General features: G+C 45.7%; 1 protein-coding gene across 4 annotated transcripts in view; it reads left to right on the top strand.

Moving 5' to 3' along the window:
• Positions 1 to 1,548: 1,548 nt before the first annotated feature.
• Positions 1,549 to 12,504, top strand: part of TXNRD1 (thioredoxin reductase 1) — a 105,101-nt gene continuing 94,145 nt past the window's right edge. For 2 of the 4 annotated variants that reach the window (XR_015253384.1, XM_086712491.1), the window contains exon 1: positions 3,279 to 3,301. The gene's annotated coding sequence lies outside the window, so the exon portion shown is untranslated. Of the gene's footprint in view, positions 1,756 to 1,854; positions 1,874 to 3,192; positions 3,302 to 12,504 lie in introns of those variants that run through there. The other 2 variants (XM_025926656.2, XM_086712493.1) reach the window with 2 other exon arrangements.

Genomic DNA, 12,504 nt, shown 5'->3' with positions numbered 1-12,504 from the left:
CATCTGGCCCCTTAATTGCAGCAAGAAAGGTTTGGAAGAAACATGAAGGTTTTTTTTTTTTTTTAAGTGGCAATTTGTTTAACTTAAAAAAAAAAAAAACAACTACATGGAGCTACTCTACGTATTTGTGCTATAATTTGCTCACTTAAGAACAGTGTGAAGTTAAAATGCCTTATCTAGCCTTCTCTGGTATGCTGTTAGAAGATACTAACTATGGCAACGCTGACCTGTCATATAAGGATCATAAAAATCAATCCTTATCGCTTGCGTTTAGTACATTATTTCAAGTGAAATGATTTTAAAGTCCATCTCTATCTTGACCTTTGAAAGAAGCTGTAGGTTCTACACATCACAGGAATGAGGAGTTTATGTGCCTGGTTCATGGGACATTATCGTGTCGATTAACTGAGCTAAGGCATATAAGACAGTTAACAGAGGTGGGCACAGCAGCCAGGAGGAAATGTTGTTTTCCACCTGGGAGTCCTGGCTTCTTTCCCTCTCCTTTGCCTCTTGTTTCCTGGACACCTGTGCTAGATCCATACTCTGTTCTAAGGACCCCAGAACAGGTGAGGCACACACTTAGGCAAACAACTACCATGCAAGGAGAGTACCTCCATTCATGTGCGTCGTGAGTGTGTGTATGTGTGTTTGCACAAGTGCGTGTGTGTTCACCAAGACTCCAACCGTGCCTTGGAATGAACTCAAAGGAGCAAACTGTGGTTGCCTGCCACCTCAGAGACGGTGTGGTTTCTCGCAGCCTTCAAAAACCAACAACCCTTTCACCCCTGTGTGCTTCAGTTGGCCAATATCCAAAGCGGTGGGAGAGACATTCATTCATTCATTTATTTATTCAGCAAATATTCCTACTTCCCTACTGATCCAAGGTGCTAAGAATAGGAGTAAGAGCAGGAAGTATGAGAGAGCATGGCTCACTTGGGCAGCTGCAGGTGGCTTGGCATGACTGGAGTTAAATATGCTGTTTTCCCTAAAACAAACGTGACAACCCAAAACCTGAGTGGGTTAAGGAGGAAGGACGACGTAAGGGGAAGTTATGTGTTGGTGAGAATTTGTCACTTTTCAGGATTAGTCAGAATGGACTAGATGTTTCTTTTAAAAGCCTGGTAATTTCCTTTAGAGTACTGCTAGACTGACAAGTCCATTACGCTAGGGCAAAGGGTCCCAAACTTTGCAGTTCACTAGAATCACCCAGGGAGTTAAAAACAAAAACAAAAACCCCTCGGATTTCCGCCCAGGTCACACCTAATACCCATTCACCCAGAATGTCTGGGGGTGGGAGTGAGGCGTCGGTGTTCTTCAAGATCCTCTCGTGGTCACAATGGGCAGCAAAGTTCCCGAGTCACTGCCTTAGGGCACGGTCCAGTTTTGCTTAACTAAAACACACTTGTCTCTGCGTTCTGGTTCCAAACATTCTTACGTTGTTTTTGCTCTTTCCTTGGGTTGGGGGCGCTCTGAGCAGGAAGAGGATGTGGTGTCACCCAATTAGGAGGTCTCGCTTCGCTAAGCCCGTTGGCGTAGTCGCCAGCGCTGTACCGGAGTGGATTTCTGCTTTGTCATTCTGACTCTGGCGGCCCGGCCGCCCGCTCCGAGCAGGGCGTGGCTTCTCGTGGCGGCGGGGAGCCCTCCACCCTTCCCCTCGGTTCGCAGCAGTCCCTCGCAGTGTCTCCGCAGTGCCTCCGAGCGGAAGGTGGGGGGCCGCCCTCCAGAAGAGCCCGGTGGCCCGGCGCTCCCCTTCACGTAAGCGGTGGGGACCCAGAAACCCGGGTAGGGCTGCGAGCCTCTGGGGCTGCGAGGCTGGGGACGTGGGCAGCCGTCTGTCGGGTGCGCTTCGAACCCCGGAAAGGGATGTTTTAAGGTGTGTCTGAGTAGGGGGTGAAGCTTGGTGTAAGGCGGTGTTCTTGCGGGCCGCGTTCATTGTGTCGCGTGGGTCGGTGGAAGCCGAGCCTGGGCTGGGGAGAGACCGGCAGGCCCTTGTCGGCTGGTGGCTTCCTTCCGCTCGCTCTCTGTAGAGACAGTGTGCAGAAACGTGAGAAAATGGGTGTTTGTATCGTTTCCTACTGTACGAGTGTCGGAATGTAGATGACAATGTGACGCATAGATCGACAGATCCTCCACAGCACTAAAGGAGTATAATAAAGATGTCTCTTAAGAAATTGTCGCACCATTTAATCCCCGGAAATCCCGAGTTGGCAAAATGTCCGTACCTCCCTATTTACAGTTGGGGAAACCGAGGCTCAGAATCACGTGACTTGCCCCAGGCTCTTCAACGCGACAGCTGCGAGTGGGACCCCGGGCTGGTCTCGCTGTATCGGGCGTACAGGGTTACAGGCGTGCACTGCACTGCCTGGGTTTGAACCCTGGCTCTGCTCTGACGACCTAGCTGCTTTGAACTCGGGCACGTTAGCTTTTCCGTGCCGGCTCTGCCTGTGGGTGAGACGGGCCGGACGGGACCTACTTGCAAAGAGTAGTTGTGAAGATTGAGTGTTGGTAATGTGCAAAGCATCGCAGAAGTGCTAGCTGCCATTGTTGTTGTCAAAGCAGCAGCGCTTCTGAGTTGGTGTGAGTTTTGTGTCATGAATGGGCCGGATGATGTTAGAGTAACTGGAGTCTATTTTTAATTCTATCATTGACTCACTGCCTACCTGAGTTCACCCGTTTGTAAAATTGGGCCATTAGCTCCCGGTCTGACAAGCAGGGTGTTGCTGTGTGGCTTCAAGGTTCTGAAATGAAAGAAAGCACCCTAAGAGGGCAGAGTGTTCCTAATTTTGCCTCGTGGTTTCAAATTTCAAAGAAACCTGGGAAGTTGGCTTTTGGCATTCTATATAAATGCAGAGTTCAAAGGCAGATTAAATTGGGAGGCGTTTTATAGAAGTGGAGATGACTGTCTTAAGCCTCCTTTGCGAGGCTTCTCTGCAGTGGGGATTTACCGGGATTCGGGGTGTCTGGTCCGGCGAGGCCGCCAGGATTTGAGCGCGGCGGGACCTCGGGTGCGGAAGCCGGCCGCGGACCCTGCGGCCGGCGCGCGCAGGTGTGCGGGGAGAGGGGCCCGGGCCCCGGGCGGAGGCAGGGGGCGGCGCGGTCGGGGACGCGGAAGCCCCGCCCCCGCCGTGCACTTCCCGCCGCGGCCCGGGGCGGCGAGACTGACCCGCGCCCCTCCCTGCTTTTGTGCCGCAGAGGACGCCAGGGGCCTGGAGAGAGCGCTCTCGGAGCTGACCTCGGAAACCGACGTGCCGGTGGTGTTTGTGAAGCGGCGAAAGATAGGAGGCATGGTCCAACCCTGAAGGTAGGGCGGGGGGGCGCGGGGGACATTAACGTTCTCTACCCGCCGGTCCCGGGAGGGAGCTCCTGGAGCCCACCGTGCTCGCGGCCCTCCTTTCGGGGCCAGGGTGGATGTGTGAACGAACCTCCAAACGGAGCGCGTCCTTAAAAACGACAAAGAAACAGTAGGGGCCAGCTCACGTGTTAATGGAAGTTGATGAGACGGCGGGTAAATTCAGAACTGGGGAGCTTGCAAGGGAATATGTAACTTTTCGTCTTCTAAAATACGCGTTCAGAAAAATTTTCCTTCCCGACTTTCCCTGCCTTTGCCCCTTCTAATCAATCTAAATAACTTAAATTTTAGCAGCAGTGTAAACTGCTGAAAGTGAGCTGTTTGGAGAAGTACTGAGCAAAGGGGATCAGGAAACGCATATCTTCGTCGGTCCCTATCCTCTTTCTCTTTAATTCACTGGGAGGGAAACCCAGAAGCCCCAGGCTCTGGGGAGAGTAACCTGCAAGCTCCTGGAGTGAGTTCATTTCCCTTCTGGTATCTCTTGTAGCCCAGAGTTAACTATTGGGTGGAGGGAAGAAAGGGAGAAAAATCTTTCCTTTGACCAGTGGCAGGCGCGGTGGCAGTCCTCCCTTAGGACCCCGCACCGTGGGGTGGGTGGGTCGGTCATGGCTGTGGTCCCCGTGCATGTTGTAGAGGAATACCCGTCGTGCGTGATGTTCTCCATTGAGTGTAGTTGGTTACCCGGTTAGAAAGTCTCATAATCTCATCACCTCGATACATCTGTCTGCTTTAAGTTTTGCTGATTATCTTTTTGTCCTTGTCTGTTTGTATCCGTATAGTTCTTAAGAAATGGAACTCGTGCTTGAACATTGCCTTCTTAGAAGTAAACCTGAGGCCTCAGGTTAAATGTAAAAAGTCTACTTAGATGCCTGCACATTTAGGAAGAATATTAACAATTAATTTGCATTTTTATTTACTACCTTTTCTTCTAAAAGAATCTTGTTTACCATTTTTGAAGAATGGGTGATGAAATAGGAAACACAGATAGACTTCAAAGACAAATGGAAAATTCATGGAAAATAATTAAAGGATAAAAAGGCTTTTAGCTTGATTGAAAGTATTAGTCAGATCTTTAGTTTGCAAGTAAAATGAGACAAAGGTCTATTAATATTACTTTCTGTCTGGATTGTTCTGTTTTCTCCACCTGTGTCATAAATTTGCACTTAAAAAGTTACATGGGTATTTGACCTTTATATAAATTCTACAAATGGTTCTGGTTTTAGCATCGTTGGGAGTAAAAAGAATCACTCTTCTTATAAGCTTTGAACCCACTTTATTGGTATGTTCTGATGTTTTCAATCCATTAATCATAGTTAATTTCAGACATTTAATGAGGTGCGGTGCCAAGGTTGAAAAGTATACCACCAAGTCATAATTAAAATTAAAAAAAGTTATTTAGCACAGTTTTTAAAGTAAGCTTACCACTGTACTTTGTATTATTTATTTTTAGTTTCTAATGAGTCTTAAGACACAACAAAGTAAGGACCACTGGTTTGAAATGTTTGTGAATTTCCAGCCAACTGCTGTCCCAACTTGGGGTTAAGTGGTAGGTTCTGAAAATCTTTACGGAACATTGGGTTTGAGTGGAGAAAAACATTTATTTAGTGGAGAATTGATTTTATAGGAGTAGTGTTATGATCCTAAAGTTCACACCTTAAAAAAAAAAAAAGGTTAAGATTTTATACTTTAATTGCAAGGTAAATAGGGGAGAGGGAGCTCTTTAAAATGCCTGCTTTTCTTTTCTCCTCTTTTCTTTCTTCCTTTGTCTCTCTTTCCCCTAAATAAACACAGCAGCAGCAGCAGCAAACTCTACCTAGCTGTCACAGTGTCCTATAGAAGACAGGGAGTGAGAATCCTGCTTGAAGGCACTTATAAGTCTAGATGACTACCTATAGGAAGCTGAAAGCTTTAAGGAAGTTTGTTTCAGAAATCTAGTCTATGGGCCACCTGCACGGAATGTCTGGAGTGCTTGTTGAATGTGCATGCCTAGGCTTTACCTGAGGTCTTCTTAAGTGAACTTTCTGGAAGGGGCTAGGATCTGCCTTTTAATTTATTTTAAGCAAGTCCCCTCAAGTAATTATTAGGATAAATCTCACATTTGAGACTTACTTTAATGTAGAAGGTAGTTTGGTCAGGGTTGGTTGCTAAATAATTACAATCGGGGAAAACCAAACAAAGTACTACATTTTTTTTTTTTTTATGTTTTATTTATTTTGAGGGAGAGCGGGTGCGTGCAAGAGCATGAGCAGGGGAGGGAGAGAAGGAGAGAGAGAGAAACCCAAGTAGGCTCCGCACCAGCAGTGCAGAGCCTGTTGTAGGGCTCAAACCCACAATCTGTGAGATCATAACTTGAGCCAAAATCAGAGTCTGACTCCACCTAACTAACAGTGCCACCCAGGTGCCCCCAAAGTACTGCTGTTTAATACCCAAAGGATATGCATTAGAAGATAGCAAATGGTGGTAACTCACCAGGCCACTAACCCTTTATACCTGAATAGAAAAATAGAGAAATATGCTGTCTGTGGCCAGGACTTGAATGTGCAGGTGTGAAATTGGAACTAAGGAGCCTACTGAATTCTAAGAACTATGAAAAAATTCCTATGCTCAAAGTCATCTGGCTTTCATAAACATTTTAGTTCCTTTTTTTCTTCCTTTTTTTTAATGTTTAAAAAAATTTTTTTTTAATGTTTATTTATTTTCGAGAGAGAGAGACAGAGCATGAACAAGGGAGGGACAGAGAGAGAAGGAGACACAGAATCTGAAGCAGGCCCCAGGCTCCTAACTGTCAGCACGGAGCTCAGTGCGGGACTCGAACCCACGAGCTATGAGATCATGACCTGAGTCGAAGTCGGACGCCTAACCAACTGAGCCACCAAGGTGCCCCTTAAAGGACTGTTTTGATGCTGGGTCTTGAATTGTCTTATTTTTGAAATCTTTGTTTTCATGGATAGTTTTCCCACAGGCAGGGGACACTTAACCCTAGTCTGAGCCACTTAACCGACTGAGCCACCCAGGCGCCCCAATGTTTGTTTATTTTTGAGAGAGAGAGAGAGGGAGAGAGAGGGAGACAGAAGAGCCGAAGCCGGCTCTGCGCTGACAGCAGAGAGCCTGATGTCGGCCATGCCAGCTAAACCCACTGAACCATGAGATCATGACTTGAGCTGAAGTCGGACGCTTAACCAAATGAGCCACCCAGGCGCCTCATAAACATTTTAGTTCCTAAGGGCAAGATTGCAAGTATTCTTGCAGGGAGCCTTTCTTGTACGTGAGTCAGTGTCTCCAGGATCGCAGAGTTTTGAAACCACTTGTATAAATGCTTGGTGGTGGTATAGAGAGGAAAAGCAAAGTGCATGAAAAAGTGTTTATGGGGATACTAAGTGCAGGACAGAATTAAGACAGGTAGTTTGAGACCATAGTCTTGGGAGAGAAGACTAACACTGGCAACACAGGACTTCATTTCTTCAAGGCCATAGTAGGAGAGATGCCAGACGTAAGGCAGTGCCCGGTTAACAGGGAGGTGAATTATGGAGGCAGTTGTAGGAGCAGCTCAGGCCCGTGCAGAGGTTCGGGCCCCGCGGTCCAGGCTCTACGGGTAGACACTAAGAGGCAGGTTTCCTCCTTTGAAGCCTAACTTCTAACGTTACCAGGAACCAGATTCTTAACTGAGTAGACATCAGGAAATGAGTGGTAATTTAATAACTCCCCAACCATCCCCTTTCTATCTTAATACTCTACCAGAATTGGCAGAGAACTTCATTTCCTTGGATTCTTTACTCTGACCTGATCCTTCTGGGGAGACTAGTGGTGTACCTGCTGTGGCCGAGTGGAGCTTGAGGCCCAAGGAGAGGGGAAGGGCACCGACTGGCTGACACGAAGAAGGTCGCGGGGGAAAGGACTAACAAGATTCAAAAGAGGCCTGGATTGTTAGGACCACAAATAAATTTATCTGGGGCTGAATTACGTAGTAAACTTTTTACCAGTGAATCCACGTTGAGACCCTGTCTCGCTTCCTTCCACTTGGACTGACAGCACGAACCTCTTTCTTGCTGTTCGTTTTCCTTCCACAGCAGTGCTGCTGCTCTGGCCTCTCCTGGCTCCTCATGTGCCAGGGCCTGACTGCTTCCCACATACGTGCCCACTGCCTGTAACAGAGGCTTCTGCCCCGGCCTCCCACTTTGGTCTCCCTCCCCTTCTTGTCCCTGGGCTGTTGGGAGTCCTCTTCCGATTGCTGCTTCGCTGCCCCTGGGTCTGCATCCAGGGTAGAGGGCACACTCCTTAGCTTGGCCTTCTGTGTGGCAGGGCCTGGCCCCCACCTGCTTCTCTGGTTATCTCTTGCTCTGCTCCCTTACCTATCTGCAGTGGGGCTACCGTTGCAGCCAGAGTCCCTAAAATTTCTCTCCTCTGTTCTTCATTTCAGTTTCTGGTTTATCTTCCTGTTCTAAGACACTTTTCCAACCGCCTCCCTGTGTTACAGTACAAGGCCAGATTTGCCCATTCTTTCCCTCCGTGCTCCCACAGCACCCCCGAGAATCTGCTCTCTGGAAGAGGAAGAATCCTGCCAATTATAATTTTTTGGCTTACATATCAGCAATGGAGAGTTAGTCTTCTTTGTGCCTAGACTCCCAGGTCTATATTAGAGTTCAAAAACTATTTAAATGAACATGCCTATTAATGATAATAGCTACCATTTATTGAATGCCTACTCTAAATGCTCTATTGCCTCATTGATTAAATTCTCACAGTAGTCCTCTGCAGAAGGAGGTGGTTTTATCTAGGTTTACAGAGGAGAAAATGGAGGCCCTGGGAATTTAAGGAACATGCCCACATTACACAGCTAGTTTAAGTGGCAGAACCAGGAATGGAATCCAGGCCTGTCTGTGAAATTCACTGTGTGGTACTCATACTTCCCGGCACTTGACTTTGTGTTACAGCTATTGGGATACATGCCTGAGCTCCCCAGTGTGGTTGTGTGCTCATGATTCAGAGCTGAGCCCATGCATATCTCAGTATTTCTAGCATAGCTCTGGCAAATTGGCATTCATTCATTAAATGCTTGCAGAGTGGAACTGCATTCCTCCGTGCCTACTAAATTTACATTCCTTTAGAACAAAAATGACTTATTTTTGTACCTTCTCTGTGTGTGTGTGTGTGTGTGTGTGTGTGTGTGTGTGTGTGTGTGTAACACTTGGTATGCATTCAATAAATAATTTGTTGAATGACTGGATGATGGCAGGGGCCAGAGGAGACTAACTTCAAGTGAGGTTATTTAGTTACAAGATGTCTGATTTTATGAAGGTGGACTGTCTCTATCTGAGACCAAGACTTAAGATATCCTGGAGAGATTCTAGGCAGCATATAAATGGTTCAGAATTTTAAAGAGCTGTATAACAGCAGCAGCGGCTACCTTCATTGTTTTATGCAGGTGTGTCAAGGTCAGTTGAGAAGGAAGTCCCATTACATTTATTTAGCTACAGGTACTTTTGAGTACCTGTGTTCTCCACCTTGGGCTAGGCACTGTTTTTGCTATCTGTAACAGAAATCTGTGGGGCAAATGTATATATTTAAAAATATGTTTGTCAACAAATATTTGTATGTGATTATAGAGTGACAGCCAATCTGGGTTGACATCCAATAGACTCACTTTACAAATGAGGAAACTCAGACTCTGAGGAGAATAAGTGGAAACTAATACAGCACTAGTTCTGACTGGAGCCCAGACCTCCAGCGTGAACTCCTTCAAGGCTGCCTTCTTAGAAACCACATACCCTGTGCTTTCCTGCCCGTCGTCTATCAAAATGATGCTCCCGGTCATTGCTGACTTCTGAGGTGTGTCCCGAGAGGGTTGGTAATTGCTCTCATAACCTGAAAGGTTCTATTCTCAACTCACACCCTTGTTTACGTTTGCTCTTGAGGCTTGGAAAGTCAGCCAGCACTGGGTTTGCTGGTGTCCGCGAAGCGTGTGCCTTCTGACTACAGAGCGAGGGCGGAGGTTTTGTGTACTCTTACTTCACCAACAATAAATCACATGTTATTTGAATAGAACAGTTATTCAGAGCTTCTTTTGGATACTTTTTTTTTTTTAAGAATCTGCTGAAATCCAAGGAACCACTCATGAGAAAAATATACCCGATAATTTTGCATATAAATCTCAGACTCTTTTTTTTTTAATTTTTTTTTAACGTTTATTTATTTTTGAGACAGAGAGAGACAGAGCATGAATGGGGGAGGGGCAGAGAGAGAGGGAGACACAGAATCCGAAGCAGGCTCCAGGCGCTGAGCCATCAGCCCAGAGCCCGACGCGGGGCTCGAACTCACGGACAGCGAGATCATGACCCGAGCCGAAGTCGGCCGCTTAACCGACTGAGCCACCCAGGCGCCCCAATCGCAGACTCTTAATAGACTGGCTTCAGAATATTTAGTACAGAGGTTTATCTCTTCAAAGTACTATATGCACTCCATTAGTTGAAGACTTCCTAGGTTTTTAAATTGCATTATGTGGCAAGTGCCTTTTCACTGGTATTAGTTACAGTGGGGATATATTCTTGTATGCCTCCTTGTGGATTTAACCTTTAAAATATTTTTCTTTTCCTAAAACAACATGCAGGAGTGAAGCTACTGGTTTGTATACTTCTTTTTTTCCATTTAGTTTATAATGTTTATTAAACATTTACTATTTTTGGGATGATTGAAGACTTACTAATTACCTACTAAGTATTTGAAAATATTATCCGATCTGTCACATAATTCTCGTTCAAAACTTATAGTAGCTTATGGTGTTTAAGTAGTACTATCTCTACCTTACAAATGAGGAAACCAGACACTGAGCAGTTAAGCAACCTACCTAAGAGAAACCTAATAACTAATAATAAGTTAAGATTGGAACCCAGGTTTGCCTCCTTCCACTGTCCATGGTTATTTAAAAAATATGTACCTACCTTGATCATGGCAAAGTTTACCTGAAATACTAAAACACCAACTAAAGCAAAAACGTATGCACACAAACATAACCTTGAAGGAAATTAAGATGAAAGAGAAAATATACCTCATGTCCTGCTATTCTGACAAATCAAACTAGTACTTTGATCAGTAAGACTCGTCTCATCTAGGGAGCCTGGGTGGCTCAGTCGGTTAAGCATCCGACTTCAGCTTAAGTCGTGATCTCACGGCTTGTGAGTTCGAGCCCCGCGTCAGGCTTTGTGCTGTCAGCTTGGAGCCTGGAGCCTATTTTAGATCCTGTGTCTTTCTCTCTCTCTGCCCTTCCCCTGCTTGTGCTCTGTCTCTCTCAAAAATAAAACAACAACAACAAATTAAAAAAAGAAAAGACTCTTCTTATCTAAGTATTGAATAGTCACCGTGGCAGGATCAGGGCAGAGAAAGGGCTGGGAAAGAAGGAACAGAAAAGTTCAGGGAGCTAGCTGGTAGCATTAGAAGCATACGTGCTGGATGGCGACCCAGACCTGATTGGCTCCTGGCTTCGGCTCAGAGGTTTCTCATACGCCCATTTGTTATAGATTAATCCTGCAGTAGAACCCCCACTGACCCTCTGGGAGTTCTTTTTTTATTTGGCCATAGAGAGACCTGTAATCTGTGCCATCCATCCCATCACGTTTGTGTTGACCACCAGGGGTTGCGGGAGACCGCTTAAGAGCTGGGACTCGAATGAGTCCGAACTCCTAGCAAGGGACTGGAAAATAGGAAAAAACTGGAGGAAAGAAGAAAGGAAATCTAAGGCCATGTTGAGCTCTTGCCAGCAACTCCTGAAAGAGGAAGAAAGGGGGAGGAGAAGAGCTGAATTAATTTGGAGGCCAGGCTGTATGTCATGGTTGCCTGAACTTGTCACCTTACTGAACGAAGAAGGCAAACTTGAGTGATTTCTTCGAAGCACTAGTGTGCTTGTGCTGTTACAATTCATAGAGAAGGTTCCCAGTATAACTGAACGTATGCATTGCGTTCTTCTTTTTAAGCTGCGTTTATATACTTATTACGAGTAATTGGACCTTAGGGTAGAAAATCGCTATTTAGTGATTTCAGGATTCGCAAGTGTAGAAATCCCATTCTTTAAAAGATTAAGGAAAATTGTTACACTTGAGATTTTTGCTCTGTAGCGACATTCAAAACTTGTACTCTAAAGGCAGAGTTGAAAAGGCAAAATATAATGCAAGTATGACTTTTTTTTTTTAAGTTTATTCATTTATTCATGTAAGTCATCTCTACACCCAATGTGGGGCTGGAACTCAAGACCCCGAGATGAAGAGTCACATGTTCTCCCGAGCGAGCCAGCCAGGTGCCCCACAAGTATGGCTTTCTGAGGATGATCTGAGTTACAGGTTCCCAAGGTTCTTAAGGACAGGGATCCAGCACAGAATTCAGCACTGGAAATCACTACTTAATAATACGATGCTTGTCTTGATGCGTTCTGTTGCTCTGGGCAAGTTGTGTGGGCTGTTATCTCCTGAGAAATCCCTGTAAATGGTATTAATAATGCTTTAGAAGTAGGTTGGGAGAATTATTTTTCTTTAATTTTTTTTTTTTCAACGTTTATTTATTTTTTGGGACAGAGAGAGACAGAGCATGAACGGGGGAGGGGCAGAGAGAGAGGGAGACACAGAATCGGAAACAGGCTCCAGGCTCTGAGCCATCAGCCCAGAGCCTGACGCGGGGCTCGAACTCACGGACCGCGAGATCGTGACCTGGCTGAAGTCGGACGCTCAACCGACTGCGCCACCCAGGCGCCCCGGGAGAATTATTTTTCTAAACCGTTTTGGAATTCTTAGATGAAAGGCTGTGTGTGGAGCACATTGGTGTCAGCCTGTTTTCCCTTCTCTGAGACGGGAGAAGAGGCACCTTGGGGTGGGAAGGTTGGCCTTTGTTTTGGAGTTCTTTTCATAAATTGCTTTCACTGGATTTCACAGAAGCTCCCAAGAATATGGTTAACTGTAAAAGGAAACATTTTTGTATTTGGAACTTGGGATTAATTATATGTTTTCATCTAAGATTTAGAACAGATTTAAATAGTTTGTAGTTGGCCAAACTTGGGGAAGAAAATATGGCCCTTTGATGAAACTGGGGTCCACCTTTGTTTTTCTCTTGCTTTTACTGTACTTCAGAGAAGACTTAAACCTGACTTTCTGAAAAGCAGTCAAGTTTTCTTTTCA

The sequence above is a fragment of the Puma concolor genome, chromosome B4 (genome assembly GCF_028749965.1).
Source record: "Puma concolor isolate L17-30 chromosome B4, mPumCon1.1.hap2, whole genome shotgun sequence".
Taxonomy (NCBI): Eukaryota; Metazoa; Chordata; class Mammalia; order Carnivora; family Felidae; genus Puma; species Puma concolor.
This window is presented reverse-complemented; position numbering and strand designations above follow the sequence as displayed.